We start from the raw sequence: 6,443 nt of genomic DNA, 5'->3' as shown, positions 1-6,443 counted from the left end.
CTCCATTTCACCTGCAGCCCCTGGGTGCTGTATTCAGCATGGTGTGCAAACTGCTCAGTTACTCTGATTAATTTGCCTTAAAACAAGAAAACTGAATTTTCTAGGTTCCAGACCCCAGATCTAAATGACTTCTCCCTGCTGATATTTAAGGGCTGAAACAGGGACTAATTCAAATCAAAGCAGGCCCTCACCCAAGACTGATTAATCCTCAGGTTTGCAGCTCTAAGACTCCTCTATATTCTATCAAATTTCTAATAAATGTTTATGAGAAACATTAATTAACATAGTATTAACTTACATAGAATTTCAGTACTTCCCCCTATCTAAAAGACCTGGTGCCTAGTCTCTGGGAAGGGGAACACATGAATTAGTTTTTAGTATTTACGATTCATGGTTTGAAATCTCCTTCCTCTCTGCATGCTGGGATTTCTCTCTGAGGAAGTAAAATCTGCATTTTTTCAAAGCTCCATGTTGCTGCTGGACCTGTGGGGCTCAGAGATCCCACCAGTAACAGCCCATGGCTCAGCTCTTCCCAATTCTGGCTGGGAGATGCCTGATTTGAGCCAGACTGGGGCCTCCTGGAGATGATTTGGGCGAGAAAAGCAGAATTCCTGCCCAGCATCCCACCTGCCACTGCCAGCTGCTGGCTCTGGGGTGACTTGAGGCAAAGGAGGAAGGTTTGGGTGCTCGGGCAGGGCTGCTCTGCAGTGCAGGGCAGCAGCCAGAGGGAGGGGAGGTTGGTCCAGCCTGACAGAGCCTCCCCTGCTCACTCACAGCTTCCTGCCTGCTCTACCCAGGAAATGACAGGAGCAGGTCTTCAATGGAAAGTTTTCACAGCCTCAGCTAAAAATAGCAGTGAGGTAAAAGAAGTGGGCACCCACTCTTAGAGGGTCATTTCCTTCTGAGAAACAAGTGGGCTGAGGCTGCAGGCAATTTATTTATCAACACACTTGTTTGTGCTACCAAAAATACCACAGATGAGTTTTACCTATCCCTTTCATCTACTACAGTCATGGAAATAGCAGAGCCAGCAGTCATCTGCATCTAGGAAGGGTTAAATATGAAGTGAAACACAGCAGATAATTCAGTGGAGCTCTCTGAAGAGGCTTTGAGGGTCCAGCTTTGGTTGTTCCCTCTTTAGGGCCAGGTTGGATGCTGTGGTGAAGTGCTGACTCAGCCTGCAAACTTCACTTTCCCTCCCCTGAGGTCAGCAGTGGCTTCTGTGGGCTGAGGTTACAGGGGGCTGCAGCCTGAGCAGGGCTGAAGGTGCAGGGGAAGAGTGTGAAGCATGAACCCCATGGACAGGCACACCCAGGACTGCTCCCTGCCAGCTCTCCCACGTGGAAAATTGGGGTTTTTGTGAGAACCTGAGTGTCAAGAGCTTCCTGTTATCAGCTGGCCTGAATGCCCCACAGCCACCCTGAGCTTCACCCAAATCCAAGTGGTGAGAGGAGTGTTAGGGCAGGTGAGGCTGGGCATCACTAGAGTGTGTCAGGGCTTGTCCCAGCACTAAACCCTACAACCAGAGTCCCTAAGGCCAATCAAGATGTAAATAAATTAACAGGAATGATCCCAAGGCATGGCTGGCTCTCCAAGCTGGAAATGACCTCCAGCCCAGGCCAGTGAGATCACACATCCCTGGGGATCTGCTCCAGGACTGTGTGCCCACAGCCAGGGCTACCCAAGAGACCTGGGCTTCCACAGAAGGCTGCCCCAAACCAGAAACTGAGCCTGAACCAAATCTGCCTGGAGCAAACCAGCAAACTGAGCCTGGACTAAACCAGAAACTGAGCCTGAACCAAACCAGCAAACTGAGCCTGGACTAAACCAGCAAACTGAACCTGAACCAAACCAGAAACTGAGCCTGGACTAAGCCAGAAACTGAGCCTGAACCAAACCAGCAAACTGAGCCTGAACCAAATCTGCCTGGACTAAATCAGCAAACTGAGCTGTGCCTAAACCTCAGAGGAAGCCCAGAGCATGTGCTGAACCTGCTGGTCTGAACTCCCAGCTATCTCTTTTTGGCAGTGTGGTTAAAATGTATCTCAAGTATCAGTTGTCATTATTTGCTCATTTCTAGCTGAAAGGAACAGGAGATGATGTGATTAATAAATAAAACATTGCTGTTTAAGGTGCCTGGCACTGGTTGCTCTGGAGCACACCACTATTGATCTGGTTAATGAGAGAACTGATTAAATGAGGCCACAGGCACATATGCAAAGATAATGAAAAATTAAATCATAAAGAAAGATATTGAGATCACAGCTGCCAGCAGCCTGCCTGGGCACCCTTCAGCATGTCCTGTGTCACCTCCTGCTGCTGTAGGAGTGGGACAGAGCCCTGGGGGTGCCAGGGAGGTGACCCAGAGGCTGCTGGAACTGTGGGGGCAGTCTGTGTCCCTGGTGGGCATCAGCCCCTGCCCCAGGCCCCACTGACAGCCAAGCCTCCCCCTCATCCTCCCAGCTGGAAACTGGGCTGAGTTCCTGTGGGGTGACACAGAGACAAAAGGAGCCCCTTGAGGGGGCAATGTCACCCTGTGAGGTGCCACACTCACCCCTCTGCACCTGTGCCACCCCACAGATCCCCTGGGTACCAGGGATGCCATGGGTGCTGCACACAGGTGGCAGTGACCCTCTGGGGACAATCCCACAGATCCCCTGGGTACCAGGGATGCTCCACACAGGTGGCACTGACCCTCTGGGGACAATCCCACAGATCCCCTGGGTACCAGGGGTGCCATGGGTGCTCCACACAGGTGGCACTGACCCTCTGGGGACAGCTCCACCTGTGCCACCCCATACAGGTGGCACTGACCCTCTGGGGACAGCTCCACCTGTGCCACCCCATACAGGTGGCACTGACCCTCTGGGGATCCTGCAGCAGTTTGGGGCTCCTCAGGAAGGCAAAGCTCAGCCCCAGAGGCTCCTCCCTGCAGTGCTCCATTGTCCTGCCACGGCCAGCAGGAACTGGGACATGCAAAGCAAAGCCCTGGGCAGGAACTGGTGCAGCAAAGCTGACCCTGGCTGGCAGAGTGCCCTCAAACCTGCCCTGCCTGGAAGGATGGGATCCTCTGGATGCTTCAGCCCAGCATGCACAGCCCCACCTCTCCTTCCCTGCCCACCAGGCCCCAGCTACCTCAGGACAGCTCTGTGCTACACAAGTGGGGAAGAAAAAGAATATTAAAATAAAAAAAAAAATTAAATAAAATTAAATATTTTAAACCCTCTACGCCAAATAAAAAGGTGGCATGACTTCTTAATTGAAAAAATAAATAAATAAAGGTTAAGAGAAACACACAGCTGGAGAAAAGGCAGAAAAATACCAATTACCTTTCTTTTTGATTGCTTGGATCAAAGATCACAGTCATTCTTTTTCATATAATGTTTTGTATCCAGCTAAGGTGTGTATCTATCAGCTCTGAAAAAGATTTGCAAAACCATTTTTGAGAAAAAAAGGTAACCTTTGACCTATGCTGCATGGCCAAGTGTTACAGCTTTCACTACTCTTCCACTTTGTGGGTTAATTTCATAAAAGGAAATTTCAGCATAGACAACACACAAGGCAGAATTTTACCCCTGACCTCTCTGTTTGCTCAGATCCAGCAGGAGATTTTACTTTTCCCCCCCTCTTTTCTCAACTGATATTATCTAAAAATGAATATTCCAAAACTTACACTCCTAGATTGGTGACAAAAGTGAAAAGCTGATGATTTGGTCTGAGACTCCAGAATTTTGCCTTTGCAAAATTCACTGCTCTGGTCACCCCAGTGCCCAAATAAGATCCAAAGTCAGTCCCTTTCAATGGAGAGATCCAACCACAGTGGCTGTGAAAATCAGACTTTGCCTTAATTGCACAGAACAGGAAAGATCTGAGTAAAGAAGTCATGAAAGTTACAGTCTTTGCTTCAAATGCAAGTAAGGTGAATTATTTTCCTCAGGAAAAGGCAGTATTTAAAATTTTCTGCCTTTTAAAAATTTCCTAATCTTTTTAGATTTCTTTTGAATTCACCATGAAAGCATTTGGCACTCCTGCAAAACCATGTGGAAAAAATAATAAAAATTCGCAATATTAAGGAGCAAAAAGTGCTTCTTAAAAACCAAGTTTGGAGTGCAAGATTCAGAAGTGTCTTTGCTGCTGGATTTCAGGTGACTATATATAGAAAGGAAGTATTTTCCTTGGCTCCCAGGGATTGTGCAGCCACGTATCATGCCCTGGAACCTCCCACTCAGTACACAGCCTATTTTATATTCTGCATCCTGGAAAATCAGCCCCTGCACACGAGAGCACAGCGACTCCCTGGCTGGGAAATACCAGTTTGGGTGCACCAGGCACAGGGAGCCCAAACCAACAAACTGGGCTGGGGAAAAGTACTGGGGTTGTTTTAGAAACCAACAGCAATTAAAGGCTTTTTTCCTGGAAAATGGGGACGTACAATCACTGAGGTGTTCTCGGTGTAAAGGTTTAATTACACATCAAACCCAGGGCTCCCTCCTCACTGAAATAATGCCAAGAGATGCACCCTGCATCTGCCTTGTCCTGCTTATCCCCCACAGAGTCTGTGTGACCTGAGACCCTCCTCAGCACCCTCCAGCCCAGCAGCAATCAGCTCCCCTCCATTAATTAAGCCAACTCTTGGAAGAGTTGCTGACCTCAAACTAAGTGGCAACTCAAGTCCCAGGATGCATTTTTGCTGTGGGAGTATCAATAGACTCCAAAGCCATTGGCATCTTTCCATGAATTTAGCAACATAATGCAGATATCTGATGGAAAACAGAATCTAAATAAAATGCATATTTTTGGCTAAAGCCCATCCCAACTGAAATCAATATCTGAACTGCTCTGGATTTACAGGATCTGGATTGCACCATGACATTTAAACATCCTTCCCTTATATTTCAGCACAGTGCCAGAGTGAGGTGCAAAAATTAAACAATTGGTATCTTCAGTATTGTCCTACCCAAATTTAACAGTAAGCTGGGTGTGCCTGCAAGAAAAGAGCAAAAAATAAAGATAGCATTTCTGCTAAAAACATTCAATGCCCTAAATGCACTGTAGATCAAAACCAGCAGGAAGGAAGTACTCAAAACACAAATCTGTCTGTGACACCACCTCAGAAACACTAAAGGTTCTCTAAGCACTTTCATTATTGTCACTGTACTTCCAGAAAAGATCAAGAGCCTCAAAGCTGGCAGGAAAAGTGACCCAGAGGGGAATGGGGGGACTCCAGGGCTGGGAGCTCTGTCATCATCCTGCCATGTGGCCCTGGCCAAGCATCCCTGGTACAGATCTGCTTTGGGCTGCAAAATGCACAAAGGCTGGGAGGTCACACTCCTGGAACCCCAATAATCCCTGCTCAGCTAAGAGAAACCAGCCTGAGAGGTGACAACCTCCACAACATGAGCTACACCCTCTGCAAATCCACTCTGCTGTGTGTGGGGATCTGGGAGCAGAGAGCAGCACCCCCAGGAGCCCTGCAGGAGGGTTTTAAAGTCCTTAGGCAGGACTGCAGACCCTTGAGAGCCCAAAGCACCATCAGGTGCTCAGCTCACACTGGCAGGAGGAGAGTTAGAGCACAAATGACATGGAAAATGGGGCAGGAGGAGAATTACAGCACAAATGACACAGAAAATGGGGCAGGAGGAGAATTACAGCACAAATGACACAGAAAATGGGGCAGGAGGACAATTACAGCACAATTGACAGGTTCTCCTGCAGAAACAGCTGCCAAAGGCTGCCCTGCATGAGCTGCAGGGAACAGTCCTAAGGCTGATGGGTGCCATTTGTGGTGCTTTCAGTTATCTCATCCATTTGATCCCTGTTTGAATCCACTGGGTTACGTTTTCCATGAGCCAGGGAATTGTGATATTTGCAGGCACACATGCACACACATGAGCTGGGATTCTATCCTGGCTGCTGGCTACCACAAAGAGCAGTTGTTGCTCCAGAGGGTGATTTCCTGTTTGCTTGATGGATTTCAGTATTTAGTCACCACTTTTTTCAACAGGCAGTTCTAAGACTGGTGCAAGCCCTGCCTACACATGCACTGGTGGAAGAAGGGGCACCTTCAGGAACAATTTCATGTCCTTTTCCTCCTGCCCCAGCAGGCTTCAGCAAGTGCCTGTGGGCAGCCCTTGGAGCTGTTCTGCAGGCTCAGACTCCCTGAGCTGGGTTTGGAGGGTTGTGTCAGACACTTGGAGCAGAGCTGGGAGAGGCACCTCAGCAAACTGGGGTGGTTTTGTTTCTTTAAATCTCATTCTCTACACCCTTTCTCTGCCCAGAGCACTGCAGGCACTGACACAAACCCAGGGATGGTGCTCAGGGTGGCAGCCAGGGCCAGGCCCTTCCCAGGTTACTGACCAAGGACTGGCTCTGGGTATCAATGCCAGAGCTACATGGGCATGAAACAAAAGCTCCTGTATTCCTGTTTGCTAGGATGGTGATAA

The 6,443-nt window shown here is 48.5% G+C and overlaps 1 protein-coding gene across 2 annotated transcripts in view; it reads right to left on the bottom strand.

Moving 5' to 3' along the window:
• Positions 1–6,443, bottom strand: part of NFATC2 (nuclear factor of activated T cells 2) — an 84,657-nt gene that overhangs the window by 6,768 nt on the left and 71,446 nt on the right. The window lies entirely within an intron of this gene.

The sequence above is a fragment of the Agelaius tricolor genome, unplaced genomic scaffold, assembly GCF_023055355.1.
Source record: "Agelaius tricolor isolate 1412-34295 unplaced genomic scaffold, bAgeTri1.0.p SCAF_23, whole genome shotgun sequence".
Lineage (NCBI taxonomy): Eukaryota > Metazoa > Chordata > Aves > Passeriformes > Icteridae > Agelaius > Agelaius tricolor.
Note: the sequence above shows the minus strand (reverse complement) of the source record. Positions and strands in the feature narration are given on the sequence as shown.